The 12,608-nt window shown below is 35.2% G+C and overlaps 1 long non-coding RNA gene across 2 annotated transcripts; it reads right to left on the reverse strand.

The window, feature by feature from the left end:
* Positions 1–1,191: 1,191 nt before the first annotated feature.
* On the reverse strand, positions 1,192–7,946 carry LOC103096850 (uncharacterized). 2 transcript variants are annotated; one of them, XR_008915619.1, is made up of 3 exons: positions 7,760–7,946; positions 7,376–7,427; positions 1,192–4,534 (listed from the first exon to the last, which is right to left on the reverse strand). It is a non-coding gene; the product is annotated as an uncharacterized LOC103096850 (long non-coding RNA). The 2 variants fall into 2 exon arrangements; XR_459190.3 differs by lacking the exon at positions 7,760–7,946 and having other exon boundaries at positions 1,192–1,670; positions 4,420–4,534; positions 7,376–7,749.
* Between the last annotated feature and the right edge of the window lie 4,662 nt (positions 7,947–12,608).

The following is a 12,608-nucleotide window of genomic DNA, read 5'->3' on the forward strand; positions in this document are numbered from 1 at the left end:
AAGCCCAGATGGAGAAACGCTAGAGCCTTCCAATAGATCAGCCTGTTTAGCTTCTCATCGCTTAACTACCTTGGGCTATTTAAAAATTTTAAAGACAATTCTAGCTTTCTACATTGAGATACCTAATGATTCTTTCAGTGATTTGATGTTGGCCCCTGCCTAAATTATTTCATCCCTGTGGCTGATATCTGGGGTGGAGTCTTGTTTTATGAGCATTATATATCGCCCTCACGCTTTATACACATTTCTTCCAACAAATGTCATATTTGCTTATCGCAAGGCAACGTCCTGATTTTAACATCCCACTCCTGTTGCATTTGGGGGTGAGAAACTCCGCCAGAATGCCCTCTGGCCGTGCAGGGGGGAAGGGATGCACTTTGGACTTTAAGACAATACATACCTGTTTAGCTCCACGCCTAAATCAGGGCATCATTAAATTCAGAATTTTAAGGGTTAATAGAAACTTGGTTATCCTGGTTTTTTTTTTTTCCTTCCTGCTCCAGGTTTGGAGCAGCATAATTACGTTCAACTGCTGTTGTTTGGAAAGGGCAAACAGCATCTTAGGCACAGAACAATGAAATTACAGCTGAGATTTAGGTTAGCAAAAGCCGTCTTCTCTAGGCTTTTATGATTCATTATTTCCCATTAAATACAGTATTAGAAGTGTACACTAGATAGCTCATGGTTGCTGCTCTCCGAGCACATTATCTATATTACACAGGTCTGGGGAGCAGAATTAGAAAACTTTGGGGGAATGAGCAATATGTGTTTGCTGATAGAAGTACCATATGGCTCATCTTCTTCAATTGCTTTCATTGCGACTCTGATGCTGGAGAAATTAAAGTTTTATTTGATGTGGCACAGCTTAATGAACTGTCTTCTGTTAGGAAAATTGAATATGTTTCCTGTTATTTGAGCACAGAGCCTCCATGGTTTGGGCTGATGAGGGATGCATTATGTATTGTTTATTTAGCATTTTGAAAACAAAAGCAAGATATTGAAGGTAAAATTGATTACTGCTGGCTTGTATTATATAATCAAATCTCTCTTTAAATTTCCTCTTCTAATATTTTGTAATGTTTTAATATAGGAATATTCCAGATCATTTTGGAAGACTCACAGACCTGGCTTTTTTGTTTGTTTGTTTTTGATCAAGACACCTATATGGGAAACAAGCTACATTACAAATCCAAATCCATCATTGTTTTACTTGTAAAGTTCAAAGGATCATGTCTGGGAAGAAAATAAATTTCCATTTGCATTCATCTATTCACAGAACTTCTAGTGAGCCTCCTTAACAGCTTTGGGAGAATGCTACAATATTTGGGTAGTTGAAAAAGGGCTGTCTTCTTTTTTTTCTTTGTTTGAACTGGACCACTCAAGAAAATGCAGGGGCAGGGACAGGAGGGAAAGAAAATACATTAAATAAATAGAAATACAAATCTTCAAAGGTCCATTTAAAGATTAAGTTTTGAGTTAACTTTTGGTATGTAAAAAAAAGAAATCAACCTGAAGATTGTTTTTTTAAAAATCAAATCAATATTCCTTGAATCTATTTTGAAATTATATAATGATTGTGGCTTTTTTAAAAAAAGAAAATACCATAAAATGTATATTTGAAGTGAACAAATTGAAGATTTGATCCATGTCATGTATATGCTTTCCTCTCCCTGCAAAAGTTGAAGAGAGATACAAAAAACATTTTAATTTCATTCTTTTAGTTTGATCCTGATTTTAAAAATTAAAAGAAAAAGCTGAATAATCTCAAAAGCCTTTGAAAATTGTGCCTTTATCTTTTTAACCACTCAATTTCTCTCTTTTTTTTCCAGCTTACAGTGCTCTTGAAAAGTACTAATGATACAGGCATAACGAACCTCAACAAGTCACTAAGATAAAAAATAGTTTAGATGAGCCAACTTCATTTTCTAAAATACAAACAACCCTAACCAAAAAAAAAAAGTCATTTATCTTCTGTGTCCTGTGATATTTTGAGAACTCTGGCAAAGATGGCAGTTAAACAAACCTCTCTTTTAATCTAAATACTGCCTGTTAGAGAGAGGCTTCCATTCAATATGTTTATAGACTTTAAGTAAAGGAGGAGTAAAAAAAAATGCTTGTATTTCACAAGAAAGTGTTCTTGAAAATGTCCCAAAACAAAGTGCTTAGGCAAAACTTCCAACATAAATATTTTCCATGGTCCATTCCCCTTCTAAATTATTCACAGAATTTTAATACACACACACACCTCACATCCTTTTTTTAAAAAAATTAATAAACAAACTTAAAGTCAATCCCCATCAATGGCTAAACCACGCAAACTTCATTTCCTTGAGAAGAAAGCATCACATTTTTATGAAACACAGTTTCATGACAGGGGACTCCACTGAGGAACACCATTATGCATTGTTATCAGCATGGTGTAATTTGACTGTTGACAAAGTATCTGTGGCAGTGAGAATGAAAGCAGTTAGAAGTGTGGCGGATTGTAATCAAGAAGATGCTTAGCTGTGCAACACTGCATCTTGAACAGATTTGAATCAACATTGCCTTAAGGGGACACACACATACAAAAAAAAGTCCATTAATTTTTAGTGGGAAAATTAGAGTGGCACTTGATGAAGTGAAATTTGACATGCGTTAATTGCTCTGCAGCTCTCCTAATTAGAGATTTTCAAATTCTTTTACTGCTGTCAGGCTGATGGTCCATTGTCTTTCTGGACAAATACTAAAATTGCAAATTGGTTTGATAGGGGAAGTTTTACTTGGGGAGGCCTGGACTGAGTTGTGGGGACCACTGTTAAAAGGTAGAAACCTAGATAGCCCAGGGAATGTTAGTCTATCTGTTCATATTAAATAGGAACAGTGCTTTTTTGTTGTTGTTCTTGTGGATATGTAAGACATAATGCAAAGGACGGTAGCAGGTGCAAAGGGGACTTTCTTAGACAAAAGGAAATGTTTCCTAGAAAAAAAGAGTTCTACTCCATATTAAAGAATTACCCCAAAAGAAGAAAAATCCAATTAAATGCTACAGCATACACACACATCCTCATACTTCCAGATACATCCAACACAAATTGGAGAAGGCAGGTTTGGTACTCCACATCACATTTTCACCAGGTCTGAAGTAAAAGATAGCAACACTCCATGTTCCCCCTTCATATCAAAAAGCAATTATAGTGCTGTACAACTACCATCCTAGCCCTGAATATGAAACAATCATAATTTGGGCTCCCCTTCCTCTCCCCTCTTGTCTAGCCCTTGAACCCCTCTTAATTCATTAACATATTGAATTTTTTCAATTTTCCATTTTCTTGCAATAACAATATTAATGCCAGGGCGAAGGCTTGATTGGAGCTAAATTACGTGTTACCTGCTGGCATTTATTTATATGGCATTGAATTATAAAGCTTTGCTATTGTCATGCCTTGGGCGAATTGTTTATGACACCAGTAATAGGAGTAATTGTTATTGTTGAAATTACCTGTCAGCTACCCATAGCAGTGGCCCTTGTCCCACTGACAAATAGTGACAAGGGAGAGGGATCCTCCATGCGTCCTCCTGATGACTTCTCCTCTGATAATAAGAAGTGCAGGGCCTCTGATAATTTGCCTGTCACTGTTGAGCGCAGCTCAGAGAGAGTTGGCCAAATTGTTGTCATTCACTTTGACAAAGACAGCAAAATGCTCCAGTGCTGGAGGAGGATTATCAAAATAAATGAAATCGCTTACACATCCTTTGTTTGGCTCAGAAATTGCCTGGCTTTGTATGAGAGTTGTAAAATTGGAATACATTTCTTATCAGCATTACTACCTATGTTCTTTCTAAGGATAGGTGTGGAGAAGGGAGAAAAGGGAGAGAAGCTTAAGGACTTTTTTTTTTTTCAATTTACATTTGGTTAGTAAAACTAGAAGAGAAGTATGAAAGAAACCCAATGATTGTGAATATCTATGATTATAACAAGAGGAGAGAAGCCTCTAAGTGTTTTGAATAAATTAGTTTCAACACCCATCCTTATACTTCAGCTTTTCTGTTTTTCTCATTTATTTTTCTTTTTTTGGTCTTGCAAAGGTAAAATAAGCATTCAGAAATGTAATGATTTCTCCTAATTGAGGGGAGAGGGAGGCTGGATTCTTCATTGTACAAATACAAACATCTCTTGAAATCCTACCACTTTATATAGTGTTAAAAAAAAAAGTCAAGTCCTAATAATTCAAAGTGCTGATTGTTTCCCAAATCTATATAGACACTTCATTGTTTGAAGAGATAACCTAAATGCGTTTCCAGGTGTGGATTAGCAACCATCACAAGCCAAAAAGAGCCTCATCATTTGCCAGAGCTCAAACATAAACATTTTTTTTTAAATTCACTCCTTTTATCTAGTGACCTTTTTGACTAGGTGAGAGAAACACCCATTCATACCTGAAAGAGGTGGACGTGAACCAATCAGATGCTTGCACATCTGAGAACCATCATCACTCTGCCCTTTCCACAACAGGCATTGCCACGTGTTGGAAAAATTCTCCACTGAAGATGCCTGTGAGAGCATTCCAAACAGATCATCTTGACAAACATTTGTTGCTCTTAGCCTTTCAAAGAAGCTATGATGTAAGGCAAAATATTGACTCCAAATAGTGATAATAATCAGTTGTCTAATAGTCCCTGGTACCCAGATATTGACCAAGTACAGTGTTAAGGGCTATCATCATTGCCTGGGGCCCTTCCCTCCTAGAGCCAGTCATTATCTGATTAGGAGGCCCTCCAAAGAAGTCACCATTGCATCATTTTATTGGTTTTAACAGCACAGGTTGGTTGGCAGGAAGAACCAAGGAGGAGGTTAGACAAGGAAAATGATTTCATTTCTCTCATTTCAGGATTTCAGAAAATGCACATCCAGACCCTCATGACTCCCTCAGTAAATAAATAAATCACCTCAGTCTGATTTAAAGAGGAACAGAGAGGGGAAAACAACAGCAATAAGAAAAGTACAATTTTCTGCCACCTGAGAATTTCACAGGCTATATCTAGTAGGTCATTCCTAGCAATTAGAGAAATGATCTAAGGTATTTTTGACCTCTCCTAAGGTGAGCATCATGCAATGCTTTAAAAACAGACAAATACATTTTAGAAGGGTCAAACTAAGGCAATAATCCAAGAAGAGAGGGGGGGAAATACCCCTGTTTCTAATCAGTGCTAACTATATATTCTTTTTAAAGACACCCACTTTATGTTTAACTATGTTGAATGCCCCTGATTAACAAGTGGAAGGCAGTGATATAATTAAGAGGTTATCTCCAGTAATAAAAATGCTCCAACATGTCTTGGAATGTGATCTCCTTCACAGATAATTTTTTAAGAATGTAGCCTGTCCCTGCTTTGTCTGTAGAAACCCAAGTTAGTGGTCCCAGGAGGAAAAATAAACATACGTTTTAAAATGAAGATATTTAAAATGTACCACATATTTCAATGTGTTGCCATAACCTGGTCTTTTTTATGTTCGTCCTATAAAACCTAAATTAAGCCTCTTAGGAGTGGTTTTGCTGCTGGTTTCATCTAAAAACACAATGGATTTTAAATGGTTACAGTAACTTCAGTGCACTCTCACATGGAGTCACGATTGACTGTTTTCCCCCTCCCTTCCCAACACAGCCCCGTAAATGGCTGAAGTCGCTTCACAATTTGAGCTTCATTTGGAAATGTAAACTTTTAACAAATAGTAATTGCTCCCGTAGCTGAATTGCTGAAGTGACTGGCAGCAAATCTCTTTTTTCCCCCTCTCTTGTAACATTTTGAACTACCCATCAGCGTCAAAGGAAACTGCACGAGTCTCTGTTGCCACTCTAAATAAGGTACAGCAATGTTAAGAAAAATGTCAGAAAATCTCAGTGGATTAAAATAACATTCCTGCATCATGTCAGCGTGGACAGCTTGCTTTACTGTTTTGCATAATTTTGAAGGATATTTTTTGTAAAACGGTCTCCCTATAAACAGAAGGAGATGCTATTTGGAGAGATTTTAGAACACATTTGATAGTCTGCAGAATTTAATTGTTTTTCTAAATCCTGTTATTCTTTACAATACATTGGGTGGATGTTGATTTTTTTAGAGAACAACAGGCAGGCTTTGCTTTTTGGTGAGCAAACTCTTGCACTCCTTGGCAATGGGAAAATAAAGAAAGCAATTTCAGGGGCTTCTGTGCATTTCTTACTCTGAAATTTCTCAGCTATTAATTTTGGTAAAAGAAGGGGAAAAAACTTTTTTTTTCTTTTTGGCTCTCAAACATAAATTCAAACACAGAGAATTATTGCCCTCTCACTCTTTTTGAAAATGCATAAAATAAGCATGCAACTTTAAAAATCTTGAATATCAGGTTGATAGACTAAAAATTTAACTAAAGGACATTTGTAATTTATGTGTTCATATATTGTAATTGCTCTGGTTTTTATTTTTTAGTTTTTCTAGGAAATGTTAAATAAATACAAAATCTATTAATGTCATTAAAAGGGCTAGTGGCATTTTAAATATTTATTATGAACTTTAAGGACAAAATAAGAAATATCTAACAAATGCAATTCTTAGCATCAGGAGAAATGGTCAGATTACCAGTAGGAAGTTAGAAGAATCTCAACTGATTTTTCAATGTGGAATTTTCTCAAAACAGGTTTTTAAAAAGAGTGAATTTAGACAAATTTGTCTCTTAACCTTTAAAGATTTCCTGCCCATTTCTGTATGTCCTTTATTACATTAATTTTTTATTTAAATTACACCATTAACTGGATATGAATTTATCAAGAATACATATATTGATTTATAAAACAGTATCATTAATTATTATAATAGCTAGATGTAGCTGATATTACAAAGCCATTTAAAGGTTTTTAATATAACTTGGACATACATAGATAGATAGACATTATGGACAAGACTACAATTTAAACTGGCTACCAGCAGTTAATGAAATCCTTGATTTATATTCTAGTTTAAAGATTGATTATATTGTTGCTTTGTAAAACTACTTATATTATGTCATTTTTCAAAGGATGTCTCAATAAAAAAAAGTGAAATAAAATATTCAGTCAATTCCCCAAGCAGATTTTGTTTTCTATATTTTAAGTGCTAGTGAAAATAATTGATTGTATGGGTTCTGAGATTTGTCATTTCCTTCCCAGGGCTGGCTTTCCTAATGGGAGCTTTGTTTGCATATGCACAATTCCACACAGTCCTCCTCTTTCCCTGAAAAGAAACACCTTCACTTTATTTCATTGTTCACAGCCACACCCCTGGATCTTTCAGAATCCCCCCAAATCAGGCCACGGAAGCCCTTCTGGCAACTGTTAGGTTATGCATTTCTTTAAGGTTGTGCAAAATTGGGACTTACCCCCAAGCCGCCAAGCAGGCAATCACGAAGCATATTTTGGTTAAAATGCAATCTGAAGAGGAGAAGAAGAGACACATGAGGAAGAATATAAACAAATAACAGTTCACACTTTCAAATGACTTTTCAAATGGTAATTAGTCAACAAATAGATTGCAAGTCAAATTCTTTTCACTTTGTACTTGGGTTAGGTCTCCTAGGCTTTTTATTTATATCACTTATCCTTGCCTGGCAACATATGTTACCGATTTATTATAGGATTTTTACTGTTAGCAGACAAATCTAAGGGTGAGCTGAGAAGGCTAGTTTCATCTGATGAGTTTAACAACAACTGCAGGGCATCCTTTAGGGTTAGCCAATAGGCTCTTTTGAAGCTATAATACTCACTATTAACCATTTTGATGCTGAAATATTTCTACTGCTAACAGTCACTTCTCCTATTGGAGAGCCTTAGAGAATTATATATACAAATGTTAAATATAAATGATTTGTTTTGTAAATATTTCAATAGACTTCCAAGCACTCTGTTCCATGTGTCTTAAATTCTCTGAAAGCATATGCCCACTACACACACACACACACACACACACACACACACACACACACACACACACACACACACAGAGGTTTCTGTTTTTTTTTTTTTCGTCTCTTAAAGGATACTTCAATCTGTAGAGCACATTTGAATAAACAGTTATCAAGCTTCAAGTTAAATTGTCAGTTGGCCCTCCCCCTTGCCTCCACCATGACATTAATTCTCTGCTATGCTACTAAAACAAACAAATATCCTTTAGAATTTAAATGATCAAATTTCTTGGATATACATGAAACCTAGAAAAGGAAAGCTCAGAGGTTTGGGTTTTTTTTTTTTCCTCCCTAAGAATTTGATATTTCTTTCCAAGTTGTAGATACTAGTCAATAAAGCTCCGTTTAAAGAGATATAATGTCAGACATGTGTTTGTGTGTATGTGTGTACTTCTTCAAAACTATTATTGCTAACTGACTACAACTGGGGATGAGAAAATCACAAAATGTTTTCAGTTTTGATTCTGTTCACCTGGGATTCAATTTAGCCCTAACTACATTCCCATTATGGAATAAGCATTTTTCCCCTTTCAAATTCCCATGGGGAGTCCCTCTGACCAATGTGAAAGGACATTTTATCAAGTTCACTTTGCAAATCCAAAGTTTAACAATTAAGGTACAAAATCTCAAATTGTTGAAGTCAATTTTGTATGAGAAAGCATTTGTTTGAGAGTGGCTGTAATTTTGACAATAAGAATTCAACTTCCAAAAGACTGATGGGAAAAATAACAGGGTACAACCAAAAGTTTCCTGTGATCAGAAAATGGAACTTTAAAAGGTTATCAGTAACTTCTATGAGCCAACAGGTATTAAGCTTCCAGACCTCTGTTCATATCCATTTAGCAACAGAAAATTGCCTCTGGAAATCCTGATACCAAGTAATCCTGATACTAAGATACCAAGTAGTTAAATTATGCCTGAGCCCTGGCATTAGACATATGAAGGAAGGAAAGGTCATCAGTGTTCCTGAAGTCTACAATTAAATAGAGAGAAAATATCACCTTGAGATTTGTAACATTCACTATGAATCTCATTTGTTAAAAGTAGTAGGTTCTCATTTATTTCCACATTAAACCTTTCCTATAAACAGATATATACTACCATCCCATGTAAATCAAGAGAAATATTTAAACAAATTAATTTTGTACATTATATATTCAAACTATGTTGACATATAATATAAATCTAGAGGAAACTACAAGTCCAGGAGATGGTTAGAGCTTTAAAGAATATAGAAATCTTTTTAAAAAGGGATAATTGCATAGGAATCCTATAAATAATGACTCAGGGAGTAAAGTAAGTGCTCATGAAGAACAATTACAGAGAAAGTTTTAGTCTTGTGTTAGGGAATTGCTTTCCAATTCCCAAGTGCCTAGAAAATAGATCTCTCATTTCTAAAATGTCTTAGTCCTTGCACAGTATTATTTAATTAATTTTTAAATGTTCATTTTTAATAGTGTCTTCTTAGAGCATTAGTAGAGAAAGGAGCACTGTAAATACAATTATTCTCAGGTTATTTTTCTTCAGTATTGAAGTTAAATTAGTTCTCTGATTCATCTTTATTCCCAAATTTCAATGCCATATCAGTTTTTCAAACTGGGTTCCAAGTATTTGTAAAATGGGCTCCTAGTCTCTGCAAAGCCTAATAAGTCTTCACTTATGGTAGTAGTACATGCTGTACTCTAACAGAAATAATGTCTTGAATATTTTCTCTCTTGGAGAGTTATTTAAAAGGTTGGATCTAAGGATGTGAGTTCTGTTGGGATCCTAGAGCTTTGTCATTACCAGTTTTTGATATATTTAAATGGGCTTTTCTGGCTACCTCTCTGATATTCAGCTGGAAAGGGTGTGCTGTATTTTCTTCTCCCTCCCCTTCTTTTTCTGTTTTGTCCATCACCTTGGTTTCTTTTCCACCATTTTTGACCTGCACTTTTTCTGGATCAGACGCAGGCAGGTTGAGAGGTAATGAGAACCAGATGGACATAGTACAGAAATTGCCCAAATGGGTATGAGAATGTGGGGAGCTGTCAGGCATGGAGAGAAGCTGGAATTTTTCAGCAATAAAATGGGATTTATCGCCACTCTACCACAGTCATTGCCGACAACCGTTTACCTTGACAGAAACCCCATTCCAATAGGCCACTCCAATGCAGATTTTTTTTCCCAAAGAGTGATGATTGGTATTTGTTCTAAGGCTCAAATGGCCTGCACTAAAGGTGAAGCATTAGGCCAAAGTCCTGTATTCCCCACTGAGGCAAATGAACCTGCTAAAATAAGTTCCTTCCACAATAGCTGTGTAATTGAAACCAGAAAGTGAGAGAATTTGATAAATTGCTTGACCCTGAAGGAATGTTAAGGTCATAAATTTTCATTGCATTTTTTCTCTTTTTTATTTTTATATATTGATTATATTTAGTATTTGTCTCAGAAATTCAACAAGCTTACAGATCATCAGTTATGGCCTGAGGGAAAGCACAGTAAATCAGCAATTAAGAAGGCAGAGGGGATTCACCCCCCTATATTCAACCCAGTGATGCACGCCTCTACTCCAAGGACAGCAATGGAAGTGTCTGACATCTCAGAAATACCCCAACTTGGCACACAACTTGTCCTGAAATGGACAAAGTGGAATCTACTAAAAAGATTTTTCTCAAAGGGGCTGCTTCTGTACTTCCTCTATTGTTTATGAATGATGAACTGCTAAAAGACTGGGATTCCATTTGCAAACATTACTAACCCAGAACTGATTTTTCCTGTAGCCTCAGAACTAGAATAGTATTTTACCTGAAAATGGGTGATCCTGCTTTTATTAAACAAAATATATACATAGCTGTGAGAGTGAGTGTGAGTGTGTATATTGGCATTAGGTGTGTCTATTTTTTAATTATTCATTTTTATCTGGATGATATAGAAAAAGAAAATATCCCATAAAAACAATCCAATACTGACCAGCTTTCTTGATTTTGTGCCATATTTGAAAATTCTTGACCATTGTGTTGCTAAGATTTGAAGGCTTTTTCCTTTGTGAATGAAATTAATCTACCAATGTTTTAAACATAATCACATGATAGGATTTTCTAAGCTGTTCCACTCTATCATGAATATAAGTATATATGTATTTGTATATATATATATGTTTGTATGTATATTTATATTTGTGTATGCATGTATATATGTGTATATATTTGTGTGTATATTTAACTCAACATGAAACATAGTAAAAAATCTTTTTGCTAACAAAAACTTCTTATCCTTTCAAACTTAAATGAAGACCCCCATCTCCCTTGTCTTCTGCATTTGCACTATGTGTGTTTGTCTTGTTTGAAACCATTAAAAAAAATGAAGCCAGAGACATTTTATCAGTAATAGATCATTTTTATTTGGGGCACTGCAAAATTAAAGAGACACAAAATGGAGTATTGGATGCCATTTCTGAACAGTTATATCCCTGGAACTATCCCACTAATTTACAATTCATTCTGATTTATTTTCAATTACAAATCACCAGTTTTGATGTGGAAACTAATGCTAGTACTAGAATGAATAGGTATGGTAAGCCAAGTAATTTGATGAAGTTTTCCCACCCAAACATCTAAGCCTCAAAAGAGAAAAATGTTTCACACTGCATTTTCATAAAGTATTATCAGCTAAAGCAAAGCTGAGTCATTTTATTCCTCTATCCCCCTTTCCTCTTTTAGAAGTAACCAATGGCAATTTTCTTAGGAGGCATAGTTTTTCCCTGTTAAATTTATTTCTTGGAGGAAGGGTAAGTGGGTGAGGGGGGGCTCCTCCACCCAGAAAAAACAATCACTAAACAATTGTGATTGGTACAAAGTAGTAAGTAGTACCAGTCCTGTTAAATTTAGGGAGAAAGTCTTGGAATGTGGCACCAAAGTACAGAGGAAGATGATATTTTTCATATGTTCTTGCTTATATGTGTGTAAATATTTTAATAACAATTTTGCAACGATATGCCTTCATCTTTAAAAAGGGCATCTCATGACATGCATATGATGTACCTTTGATCTATAGTTCTGGTTTGACTTTTTCAGGGTTAAAAATGTGGCTTCCTTCTTCTGGTACTCAGGAATTTTTGTTGCAGGGCTGTTTCAGACCAAAAAAAAAAAAGATATAAATCTCATACAGGCATAAATAAAATATGAACAGAAAATGGCTTCAATCACTAATATTTTTGCAAACTAATGTTCAGCTGATGCAACTCAATTTTATTTTGCATCACATTAGTGCCATAATGGTAATGACTGGCCTTCATTCACTAACAGTTTGAGTCAGCACTTTGAGAGGTTTTCAAATTAGGTCATACTCCACATTTGTGGCTGATACAAAGGTTGATTAAGAGAGCTTCACCGTTTTAAAGTGATGTTGTATGAGTTGAATTAAGTTCTCTGTGATAGTTCCGGGAAAATGTTAGCTGCCATAACTAAGCAGAATTAATGTATAGGCTATAGGGGAAGAATATATTTCCACAGAGTGTTTGAAATAATACCCATTTACAATTTAACAAAGTTCTCTGTATGTTATAGAAGAATTGTATGATAAGTCTTAGAAACAAGCAATCAACTACAAGGACTCTGAAGATATGATCCTCACTTTTGTTTCAGGGAAAACCAGATTTTATTGCCATGTCATT

This window comes from Monodelphis domestica, chromosome 1, assembly GCF_027887165.1.
Source record: "Monodelphis domestica isolate mMonDom1 chromosome 1, mMonDom1.pri, whole genome shotgun sequence".
NCBI lineage: Eukaryota > Metazoa > Chordata > Mammalia > Didelphimorphia > Didelphidae > Monodelphis > Monodelphis domestica.